A 12,829-nucleotide genomic window follows, 5' to 3' on the forward strand; every position below is an offset into this window, starting at 1 on the left:
GCAGGCAGAATTCAGAAGCTGATACCTCTCTATCGGTTCTGGCCCCAGAGCAAGCTTCGCAGTGGCTGGTTCATGCGTTGCTGCACTGTGCTGTGTTGTATGCACAGATGTGCACTGAGACATGCACCTTCTTGTACCCACATACCAGAATAAATCAAAAGATGAGGTCAGGCAGTGTAGAAGGAAACACTGCCATTGGATTGTCAAGCTAATCATAATACTCTTAGGACCCTCATTCTCTATGATCTCTTCATCTGGGAATATTCATAGCCCCTTTGATGATTCTTTACTGAGACTGAGAATCCCAGAGAGGACAAATGCTCTGTTTTATTATGGCAATACATAACTTAATTTTGAGGCAGATCACAGATTTCTGTCTGACATTTCTACCTTTCCACTGTTGCAAGTTTTTCAGCAAACAGTGAAGGAAAGGGAAAAAGACAAAGCCACCATGTTAAATGTTAATGTGCTTTTCTTCTCCCTCTGGAGGTAGATCTCAATAAAATGTATAACAGTTTTAAATCTTGTTTCAATACATTTTTATGTGAAAATATATGAAGTATAGACTGAAAGGACAAAAGAAAATTCTCATTTGTCCTTTAGGCAAAGCTTTTTAAGTGTTCATACATAAAATATGATTGAGAATACCAGTGGCATTTCAACTAGAGACAAAGGAAAACAAGGTTAAAACTGTTGTGGATTATCCTAAAAGTTGAAGTTTCATTCCTAGGTTCTTTGTGAAAACCTTATAAATAAAGTGGTGCAGGATACAATTGAACTGCTGAATGCAAACTTACTCAGTCGAAGAGAGAATTCAATTAGGGCAGTGCTGGCTATGAAACATGCATCTGTCCATGGTGTTAATGGGACTGTGTCCTGGTTTGGTGGTGGTCTTTGTCTTCTGAAAAACAGATGAATGTACAGATTTACTAATCAGGTGAGCTTCCACCTTAACTCTAAATTCTTAGGAACAACCTTTGCATGGTTTCACCACATAAAAAATAAAGCACCAACCCTGGATTCAGACTGTAGTGAACTGAAATGTAAATGTATGACCTTCTGTCTTCCTGCTTGGAAAAATATTTCTTAGGTTTCTAGAAGCAGCAACACTCCATCAGAGGGGGCTGTAGTTAAGAAAACAGCACAGGTAAACTTTGGAATGTGCATATACAAAGAGAAAAATACCATTTATGTTTCAGGTACTTCCTGCCTCTGTGGATATGGTTTTGCTCTGTGTGAGGAGCACTTCCTGCTGTTCTGTTGCTGCTCTCTGGATTTGGCCAGTCATGAAGTTGTGAAGTGCAGAAGTGAGTAATACTTTGATTTGTGCCTTTTCTTGGGTCGAAGAGGAAGAATCTGCTTGTGTCTCACCCTGTCTAACATGAAGGGGCTTGCATTCTAGCTCACACAATCTCTAACCTAGCTGTGGCTGCAATGCTTCAAGTTGGCTGTAGCCTGCAGCAGAAGCCAAGGGGAAAGTTCAGACAGGTTGATTTATCACAGAATCTCAAAAAATGTTTCTTTCTATTTATCTATTACATTGCTTTCCCCTGATCGATCCAGCTGTGTGAGCAACTGAGCCCCTGAAGTTACTAACACAGGCAGGAGATGCATGTGAGCAAAGGGGATGAAAATACTGAAATCCTTTCGGGTAATGCAAAATGTCTCGGCTTCGAGTCTCTGTCTTTTCTCTCTGCACAGATCTGCATAGTTCCTCCTGAGGTACAACCACCCTAGCTTGGGGCACTGTTGGTTAGCAGTGTGAAGAAGTCTTGTGTGTGCACTTTTCAACACTGATACTGGCACAACACTTTTGTAGCGAGGCTTATTTTGTTTGAGAAACCAATATAATGACTTTGCAGGCATTAGAAGGATTTGCCAGAACACCTGTAGCTACCTAGCAAACCAGCTCTCTGGAAGGTGAGATCTTAACTCAGTAGTGCAGGCCACAGTTTACTGACAGGTTGGATGAGATAACAATTTGCTGGATAAAGAACCCCTCTTTAGAAGTCTCCCCGACTTTACATTCCTACATGGGTAACGCCATATAGGCTCAGGTTTCTTATTTAAATTTTATTTTGAACAACTTTTATCCTCTTGTCATCAAGGTATCATAATTTCTGCTCTGTAGCAGTAGCTGTTTATTTTGATGTTTTATCTTTTTTTTTTTTATTTGCAATCCAAACTGACCTTTTTACTGCATAACCACTTGAAAAAGAGATGTCCTGCTCACATAAGGAATGCCTCAAGAGAAGGGCAGTCCTGTGTAATTTCCTATCCTCTCACAGAAAGCCTTCATATTGGAAAACTGGGGAATATTACTTTCTGGCCCTGCACACTCTCCTGGGTAGAAAGGTCCTGAAACACAATTTATTGTAAAACACACAGTGGTTACAGAGCTAGCACAGTCAATGATATTCCTTTTATTACCACTCAGATGAGAACACAAAATGACATTGGAAAGCAGTGAACTCACCAGAAGGGCAGAGAAAGCCATTAAATTCAACACGCATCATATTTCATAATCAGAATCCTGCAGTCAGAGCTGACACCACTGAATGAGTTTGTTGCAGTCATGATAATATAAAACCCGCTGCATCTGCTTCCCTTGGCACTTTTCTTTGTAGACCCTTGCAGTGTATGGGCTATTAATCATCAGTAGCCAGGGACACTGCAGACCAATGCACTTTGTATTGCATAAATTGAAAATGCATCACTATTAGAGAGAAAACTGCCTTCTGTACATCTCTATTTAGATAAGCAGTTTCCTAAAGGGCTGCCATGCTATTATGGCTAACCACTTAATTGGAGTTCTTTCCACAGCCTGGTAATTGGGGTTGGGGGGGGAGGGTAATGCAATCCCTTTTTGTAGCGTGTATGAAAACAAGGCAGGGAGAGTGTTCCTTTTCTTACCTAGGAATCCTGACAGGGCTCGAGCTGGTGGTGAGAAAATGCAGTCAAATATACTGTATCATTTAACCTCACTAAATTAATTTCATAAATGAGAGGGCTGAGTGTACCTGTGAGTGGGAGAGGGATGTTCTGTAACCTGTGCATTAATGAATTTTCAAAAGCTGACTGGAGCAATAGATCGCCAGAGAAGGTGTGTTGCCTTTCCTTCCGTTAGCTCTGCTCACAGAAGAGGGTAAGCTGAGGTTTAGGAGGATAAAAAGTTTTAGTGGCAACCTGAGAAAAGGCAATTGCAAATTCGGCATTCAAATTTGCTCTTTTTAAAGAGAACCCATTTTATTCTACCATCATTTGTCCAAGTTTTGTAAGTAAAGAGGAAAGATCAGTAACTACTGAAAATGGGAGATCTGAAGTAATTTGACAATGAAAGTATAGCTTTTAAACTGCATGTGTTTAACAGTAAATTGCTGAATGGTTTAAGTATTTTCTGTTGAAGGGCTGTGGTCTGTGTTTGGAACTTCATTGAACTTTGGTTATAGCTGCACACGCTTAATTCTTATTACATCTACTGTGCTCTTATTTCCTAGTCTGTGCAGTTGTTGATGTGTCAGAAAGACATGAATCTGACTGAGTTGAAATTATGTGAACTTGTGTTGAATCCTATGTCTTCTGATACTTGCTGGCTCAAACAAAGGTATATCAGCGAAAGTGCTCAGGCCAGATTCAAATCAGAACTGAGTTTAAATTGGGACCTATACACATAGCTTGTTCAGAACTGTGATCTTCAGCCTCTCCCTCTCCCAGCTGCTGCCTAACTTGGGCCTGTTTACATTTCAGCTACCTTTCTTCACTTGACTTCTTTGGACAAAGTTCTCTAGAAAGTTTCAAGTCCAACCACAACCAAAAATATTCCTGTCCTGATTGATCCAAACAGCTCAGAGGATCTCTTGTCACTCAGGTACTATGTCAAAGTAATTTGAACTGGGGAGGTGTTTCCTGAGCACGTCTGTCAGTGAGGTTATCTAGGCAGAGCTGGAGGATATGGAGAGCCTAGGTTACTACATCAAAAGATGACACTATATTGACTAAAGGATTGAGACAGGAGGGTCAGGCTCTACCCACAATCACAGGCTTTTGTTTGTCTGCACATTAACAGTAAGACACAGGAGTGGTGCTCTGCACCTCAATTGGGTAGGGCTCGCTGATTTAGCTGATTGGCACCGACTTGCTTCTCAGTAAAGCACTAATTCCCAAGCCCTGACAAAGTGACACAGATATGAGAGACCCCTTCATGCAGAAAATAAAAGGGGGCATGGTAAAATCATTCCCAGAATTGCATATAGTAAGTGTCATCCTCTTTTAAGTCCACCAGTTTGTGCCTTTTGACTCTAGGATGTAATCCTGTTACAGGTTAAGCTGATCTAAATCCAGGCTGCTGTTGTTCTGCCCTACCCTCCAGTCTGCTCCTGTGTGCTTTGATGCTACTCTGCATGGCTGAAGTTAAAACAGGTTTTGCTATATTCAGTTTCAGCTGAATTAGCTCTCAGAACTGGCTCAGGCAGTATTTGTGTATGTGATAGTAAGGGAACCAGGCATAAGGGCTGCACTTCAGTAAGTAGAATGCAGTTTTAAACTTTGATCACTGGGTCAGTAGCAGGTAATAGGGATGGAGAGGTCACTTAATACAGGAGTTAAGAAGGAGAACAGTGTCTTTACAAGGGATGACAGTTTACTCCTGTGGAGAGAACATTAAGGATTGAACTTCAAAGAAATCTGAAATTAGATCTGCTCAGTTAAAAAATACCCCAGATGCTCAGAAGTTGGGTAGTTGCCTTCATCTTGCAGTTTAATGAGAATTTCATTTCATTCTAGGTAAACTGGTGGTGAGTTATAACCAACACTAACTGTTGGCTATGTGGTAAAGCAGTCAACTGATTTATGATGAGGAACATACTACCATTTTTAACTGGAGGTAACAAGGAATATGTTCTATTTTAAAGTAATAGTGTGCTTTTCTGTGATGTAATCAGGGAAGGAGAAAAACTATATTCACCTGAGTTCAGGACTAGGGCAGGACTCGTAATCAGTTTGTTTCTGGGACTGGTGCCTATGTCTAATACCTGAACACTAACGCCACCTATAAAAAAATGCAGAAACAGACTTAGGGAAATTTTGTATGCTCTCTGCTATCACAAAGGACTCCGAAACCTTGAGAGCTACCAGATCTGATTTTAAATGGTAAGTAGTTACAATAACAACATTCAGGTTATGAAAAAGACCTTTTGAAAAACAAGCAACACTATCTGCTCAGAGTATTGCTACTGCTTAATATTGGTTTCTGTAAAATTACCTATTCAAAAATATTGAAAGTTTTTCTTTTAAAAATCCAAACAAACAAAATCCCCAAATTCACACACTCATATTTAAAGCTACCCATGCTTAAATTTTAGCTTTGAATACAGGTTGTTTTGCAAAAAATAACAACATCAAGGCATGGAAATATCTTGTTGAAAGAAATAAATTATGCAGAGGTTTCCTAAATAATTTAACAGATACAGTAAACAAAAATTATGACTTCTTACAAAACACCCTTAACTTGCTAGCATTTTGTTCCTGTGGTAACACATACGGGTTCTGTGTTTTGAGGCTTTAATTTTAATCACACAGTATCCTGTCCTTGGTCAGAGCAGTGTTGCAGATGCAGACCAAAAGCCCTGTCAAATGTTGTGCTAGCATCCTTCCAAGTTTCCTCTGTAAATTAAAGTAGCTGTATGCTAATATCCTAGTCTTTACTATAAAACTATTGCTATTATAAAATAAAATATTCTAGTATCAGCCCGTAAGCATGGCTTTGAAAACAAGATCTCATTATATTTGTTAGTTAATGTTATCAACATGGTGAGGAGTTAAAGTAAGTAACCTATTCAAGTAGTTGGTTCAGCTGACCAGCAAAAATAAAAAACCCCCATGGTGTGGAAACCATCATAGATTTCTTGTCTGTATCCTCATTTCTTTAGATGAATTTCTGTTCAGCAATGCCTCTTATTAACGCTTTGAGTTCACTTGGGATGTCCCAACCCCGGTTCAATCTGCTGATAGGCTTTTGTCAATATTACTTTATTTTTAAAATGGCTTTGACATACTGCCCTTGCTATGCATAAAGCTATATTTAATATCAATTTAAGCTCCTCCTTCAGTTGTAAGAGTTACTCGTGAGAAGACAACTACAAGTCAAAAAGAAACGCTTCCAAAGCACAGGATATTTTCATTCTTAATGTATATAATTACTTTTCTCTTTCAGTATTGGTAATGGGAAATTCGGAATCACACTTACACTCTATTGTAAGACTTTGCAACAAGTAGAATAAGTTACTGCAGCAAAGTCAGATTTTACACTTATTTGGTCCTTGGGAGGATGGTGGAATTAAGACTAGAAGTAAATGAGGCCTCACTGATTTAGTATACAGTGCCTCAAATGTGTTAACCTGCTAGTGTGAACTATGTGTTTCCTTCCTCATGCACACCCTCCATAAAACAAAATCTAATCAGGATTTAAAATTATGCTGTATTCATTTCTTTGATTCTGGTGAATTGTTTCAATTTCTTATTATAAGTAGAAGAAAAGCCAAGCAAAGCAAATTACAATAAAATATTTCAATTAAAGCTGTATTTGACCCATAACGCCATGCTATATGTTTCATACCATGTTTTCCATATTAGCAACATTTCAAATTTAGAATATGATTGCAGTAACTACTACCTACCAAGAGCTGATACTGTTAAGAGAGAGAATGGGTAGGAACTTTTGTTTTTATAGTTTGGGAACACAGAAAAATGAGCTGAGGAGTCAAACAGTGGGTCAGTGCCAGAGTCAGGAATAGAAATCAGCTTCCCTTGCTCATTCCAAATGCTAAAAAACCTGAGTCATATCCAGCCGCACAGTGAGTAGTATTTCTCTAGGATGACAACCTCCTGCAGCATCCTTCAAGATGAACATCAGAGAAAAGTACCCACTCCTAGCGGTCCTGCAGAGAAGGAAGAGAGTGGACACCACAGCAACCAGTTTTCTTAAGATCACTGAGCAAACTTTCTTTTCCATCTTTATATCATATTAATTTGCCTTTTTCTTTCTTGCAGAATGACAGTAAATGGGCCCATCTGCCTTGGAAAGCAGGAATGGAAGAGCCTTGGCCTTATCCCCTGTTGAGAGGCAGCACGCAGAGGAAGAGGCCAGCACAGTCAGACTAGATGTCTGTGCCAGCCATGGCTACTCTCTGGACCTAGAAGGAAGGCAAGAACTGTGCCTCCAAGGTACAACTGATTTACACTGTGCTGAGAACAGTACAGTTTGTGTAACACCATTTATCTGCCCAAGGCTCTGTTAGAGTGACACATAGCGTAGTTCTATACATGGGGAAACCGCACATGGATTTTACTTTACTGTCTATGTTGAAGTAAATTGAAGAAGAATGAATTCAGAGTGCCACTGCCCTTTTAAAGAAGGGGGAGTTCAGCCTAAGCCTCATCTGCTCAGCAGGGAGTGAGAGCAGCAGGAGAAAAGTGTGCCGTTAGTGCTCTGTGTGATGCTGGTACTAGTCTGGTATTTTATGTACTAGAGGGATGTCAGTGTGGATCACAGAGCAAAATCATCACCACTGATGATTCACAAGCCCTAGTCCTCATGGGGGACTTCAACCACCCTAATATCTGTCAGAGGGACAACACAGCAGGGCATAAGCAATCCAGGAGGTTCCTGGAATGCGTTGATGATAAATTCCTTCTCCAAGTGATGGAGGAGCCAACAAGGAGAGGTGCTATGCTGGACCTTGTTCTCAACAACAATGAGGGGCTGGTGGGGAATGTGAAGCTCAAGGGCAGCCTTGGCTGCAGTGACCATGAAATGGTGGAGTTCAAGATCCTTAGGGCAGTCAGGAGGGCACACAGCAAGCTCGCTACCCTGGACTTCAGGAGAGCAGACTTGGGCCTCCTCAGGGATCTGCTTGGTAGAGTACCATGGGATACAGCCCTGGAGGGAAGAAGGGCCCAAGAAAGCTGGTTAATATTCAAGGATCACCTCCTCCAAACTCAGGAGCCATGCATCCCAACCAAGAGAAAGTCAGGTAAAAACACCAGGCAGTCTGCATGGATGAACAGGGAGCTCCTGGACAAACTCAAACACAGAAAAGAAGACTACAGAGGGTGCAGACAAGGACAGGTAGCCTGGGAGGAATACAGAGAAATTGTCTGAGCAGCCAGGGATTAGGTTAGGAAAGCCAAAGCCCTGATAGAATTAAATCTGGCCAGGGACATCAAGGGCAGCAAGAAAACCTTCTATAGGTACATCGGTGATAAAGGAAGACTAGGGAAAATGTGGGCCCTTTCTGGAAGGAAACGGGAGACCTGGTTACACCCGGGACATAGAGAAGGCTGAGGTACTCAACGACTCTTTTGCCTCAGTCTTCAGCGGCAAGTGCTACAGCCACACCACCCAAGTTGCAGAAGACAAAGACAGGGACTGGGAGAATGAAGAACCTCCCACTGTAGGAGAAGATCACGTTCAAGACCATCTAAAGAACCTGAAGGTGGACGTGTCTGTGGGACATGATGAGATGCATCCACGGGTCCTGAGATTGATGAAGTGGCTAAGCCACTATCCATCATATTTGAGAAGTCGTGGCAGTCCAGTGAAGTTCCTACTGACTCTAAAAGGGGAAACGTAGCCCCCATTTTTAAAAAGGGGAAAAAAGGAAGAGTCGGGGAGTGACAAGCCAGTCTCACGTTTGTGCCTGGCAAGATCATGGAGCAGATCCTCCTGGAAACTATGCTAAGGCACATGGAAAATAAGGAGGTGATTGGTGACAGCCACCGTGGCTTCACTAAGGGCAAATTTTGTGCCTGACGAATTTGGTGGCCTTCTACGATGGGGTTACAGTGTTGGTGGATAAGGGAAGAGCAACAGACGTCATCTACCTGGACTTGTACAAAGCATCTGATACTGTCCCACACGACATCCTTGTCTCTAAAATGAAGAGACAGGGATTTGACGGATGGACCACTCAGTGGATAAGGAATTGGCTGGATGGCCACACTCAAAGAGTTGTGGTCAACAGCTCAATGTCCAGGTGGAGAGCAGCGACAAGGGGCATTCCTGAGGGGTTGGTATTGGGACCGGCGCTGTTTCACATCTTTGTGGCGACAGGGACAGTGGGATTGAGTGCACTCTCAGCAAGTCTGCTGATGACACCAAGCTGTGTGGTGCGGTCAACACACTGGAGGGAAGGGATGCCATCCAGAGGGACCTTGACAGGCTTGAGAGGGGGGCCTGTGCAAACCTCATCAAGTTCAACAGGGCCAAGTGCAAGGTCCGGCACATGGGTCAGGGTGATCCCAAGCACAAATACAAGCTGGGCAATGAGCAGATTGAGAGCAGCCCTGCGGAGAAGGACTTGGGGTACTGGTGGATGAAAAACTGAATATGAGCCAGCAATGTGCACTCGCAGCCCAGAAAGCCAATTGCATCCTGGGCTGCATCAAAAGAAGTGTGGCCAGCAGGTCGAGGGAGGTGATTCTCCCCCTCTACTCCACTCTCATGAGACCCCACCTGCAGTACTGTGTTCAGCTCTTGGGCCCCAACATAAGAAGGACACGGACCTGTTGGAGCGAGTCCAGAGGAGGGACACGAAGATGATCAGAGGGCTGGAGCACCTCCCCTATGAAGACAGGCTGAGAGTGTTGGGGTTGTTCAGCCTGGAGAAGAGAAGGCTCCAGGGAGGCCTCAGAGCAGCCTTCCAGTACTTAAAGGGCACCTATGGGAAAGCTGGAGAGGGAGTTTTTACATGGGCATGTAGTGACAGGACAAGGGGTAATGGCTTTAAACTGAAAGAGGGTAGATTTAGATTAGATATTAGGAGGAAATTATTTACTGTGAGGGTGGTGAGGCACTGGAACAGGTTGCCCAGAGAAGTTGTGGATGCCCCATCCCTGGAAGTGTTCAAGGCCAGGTTGTATGGTGCTTTCATCAGCCTGGTCTAGTGGAAGGTGTCCCTGCCCATGGCAGGGGGGTTGGAATGAGCTGGTCTTTAAGGTCCCTTCCAACCCAAACCATTCTGTGATTCTATGATCTGCCTGGTAACAGTATGGTTTCAGGCTTATGTTCTGGGAATCCTTCCTTCTAGTGCCCCTGGGCCTTCTGCTTTAGTGCAGTTCCCCAACTTAAAGGGACATGAAGTGATTTCCTTGCAGACTTCAGTTATACATCCCACTGGCTTCATGAAGGCAGATGGGAATGACAGCTAGCTTCATTTGGCAGTACCCTGGTATTTTCAGTATGGGGAAAACACAGCTTTAAAATCACCTAGTTATTTTTGTGAAACAGCATGTTCAAGAATGATTACTTACTTCTGGAAGCTGTTGCAGCTGAAAGTGTAGCTCTTTAAAGACTTACAGGTGCAGCAAGTCAGGGTCATCCATGTAAATCATTGCCTGCTGTTGACAAGAAATTTAACAGTCTGGGTTAGTTGTTAGGAGAACATGCACAATTGGGTATGTTGAAATCTTAATGGTGCCTTTCCTTACCATTTGATACAGCTAGTAAAAAACCCCCCAAACAATAAAAATCCCTCACCACAAACTTTAATTATTTTATGAAGTCAGCAGAAAGGTCTCAAGACTTAACGTTCTGAAAAAAGCTTCAGTTGATCAAAACCAGATTAATCCCTCTATATATGCACAAATGATTGATTTGCATTCATCTCATATTTTCAACTTGCTATATTTGGCAAAATCATTATCACAAGCTTCCTTGCTGGTAAAGGAGCTCAGCAGAACAGGAGGAGGACAGGGTATCAGAGGGATATGAAATGAAAGAGATGGTACAGTAAGTTAAGGAAGATGCTGCCAGCGGAAGAACAGAAGGCAAAGTCTTCCTCATCTCCCTGCTTTGCTGTAGGGCAGTTTTCTGTACTGCAAGCACATGAGTTCACTTAAATACTGCCTTCTAGAGAGAGCCCCAGCTAGTCCTAGAGGAAAACATAAACCTGTTTTTAAGGTTAGTTTGTTATGAACGCTGCCCAGACAATATGGATATATCCAACACTAATCTGGCTCTTCCACCCAGGAGAGTTCTTTGATAGTAGACAACCAGGTAGTTTTTCACTGTTCGGTTCTGCACTGAAGTGTCACCACATGCTATCATGAGTGTGCTCTCTGTATCACACTGTAAACACACCATACTAGTAGTCAATGTTATTTTGAACCAAAAACAAAAAGGAAAGTTTCATGGCTGTAGGGACCTTAGAAAGCACAAAGGCCAAATACTGTGCAGTGTGGATGTGGTCACCCTTTTCTAACTGGTGCTAGTTCTGGGTGATTTAGATGTGAGGCCCATGTTTTCTCCCCAGTGCAGCTGGTAAGGACGGTACACACAACCTTAGGATACACAGGAGCTAATTTAAATTTCCAAACACACCTCCCCTTACTTGCAGTTCCAAGTTGCATGTTTTCCTACTAAACAGAGAGTGCTTTAAAAGAGGTTTATGTAACTCTTTTGAAGAGTTATATGGTCTGAAATATGGAGAAAGTCAGACCAGTTTTCTGGTTTTATTATCTACAGTATTCGATATCTTTTTTGTTTAATTGTTTATCCAAGTAATCTTTTAGATTACTGCTTTGTCCAGTCATTTGTCGCAGCCAGCTCTTTACAGAAGCACAATTAGCTCTCTTCAGCATTAAGGAAAGCTTTATTTAAAAACTATATTTGATGAAAGAAAAGTATTCTTCAGACGAAGATGGAAATATTTGGCAAATTACTCCATTGAAAGTTTTCCATGGCATGTCAATCAGCTTCAGTAAGCTCTCATTAATTAAGCAATTTACTAGAAGGTAAGAGATTTTTAAGATGTACAGTGTCAGCACTGCCTATAGAATCATTAGTTAGTTGAGCAGTGTTTGTATAAAACAAAAGACCCCACCACCAATGAGACCTGTAGTCATTAGACCTAGATGAAAATTAGAGTTACCAAAGTTTGGTACCTTTCTCTATTTGAAATCAAGATGAATTTTTGAAAGGTTTCCATAAAAGCAGAAAACATGAAGGAAATTCTCTAGAAACATTTTCAAAACTTCAAATTTGAAGTACTCTGTCACAAGGCAGAAAATTCTGTTCATGTTGGTAGAATGTTAAGATTAATGATTAAAAATGCTCCCTAAGTAAAAGAGTGTTTCTTTTATAGATTTAACTATCAGGGCATCTCACTGCAGAATGTAAACTTGCACTTTTTACTGTCATTCAAATCCAGAAATTTATTTAAAACATATATACATGTGGTGCCTGTTGCCAGAAATGAGCAATTCAGAGAGGAGATTGCAGAAGGGTTGTGTTCTACCCTTTGCTGGTGTTAAGAGTTCTAGGATGTATTTCTTAGAGGTTTCTGAGATGAGTCTTGAGCCCTGGAGATTTTATGCAATTATTTTGGGTTCAACAGTGCAGAAGTATAGATTACCATATAGACTCATCCATAAGCTGCAAGTAAAATGTTGGCCATTGTTTAATACTTTTTTTTTTTTTTCCCCATGCAGTTGCTGAATGCTTTCTTTGGCAAAACTGAAAAACAGCCCCTTAAGAAATAGCTACCCTGTGTGCTGGAAGTTTGGTTTTGTAACAAGATAGTGAAATAGATTCTATTGCCTCTCTCGCTGTAGAAATATGAAAACAGAAATCTGAATTTCTATTTCTAAATATTGAGCTTACCACTTTTATTTTTCATTTGTATGGTGCCAAAGCCTATTCACACTGAAGTCTAAAGGTTGAATAGTTATCTATAAAAAAAAAAGAGAACAATTAAGGTGGGAAGGCAGAACTTAGGATCCTGAAATTCTGTGACTTATGGGGTGGGGAGGCATGGAAACAGACCATGAGTGC

The 12,829-nt window shown here is 41.6% G+C and overlaps 1 long non-coding RNA gene across 2 annotated transcripts; it reads left to right on the plus strand.

The window, feature by feature from the left end:
* Positions 1–1,234: 1,234 nt before the first annotated feature.
* LOC128149226 (uncharacterized) lies at positions 1,235–12,617 on the plus strand. 2 transcript variants are annotated; one of them, XR_008237578.1, is made up of 3 exons: positions 1,235–1,307; positions 7,048–7,221; positions 12,487–12,617. It is a non-coding gene; the product is annotated as an uncharacterized LOC128149226 (long non-coding RNA). The 2 variants fall into 2 exon arrangements; XR_008237577.1 differs by lacking the exon at positions 1,235–1,307 and adding an exon at positions 4,794–4,882.
* Positions 12,618–12,829: the final 212 nt, after the last annotated feature.

Source organism: Harpia harpyja, chromosome 12 (assembly GCF_026419915.1).
Source record: "Harpia harpyja isolate bHarHar1 chromosome 12, bHarHar1 primary haplotype, whole genome shotgun sequence".
In the NCBI taxonomy this organism is placed as follows: Eukaryota; Metazoa; Chordata; class Aves; order Accipitriformes; family Accipitridae; genus Harpia; species Harpia harpyja.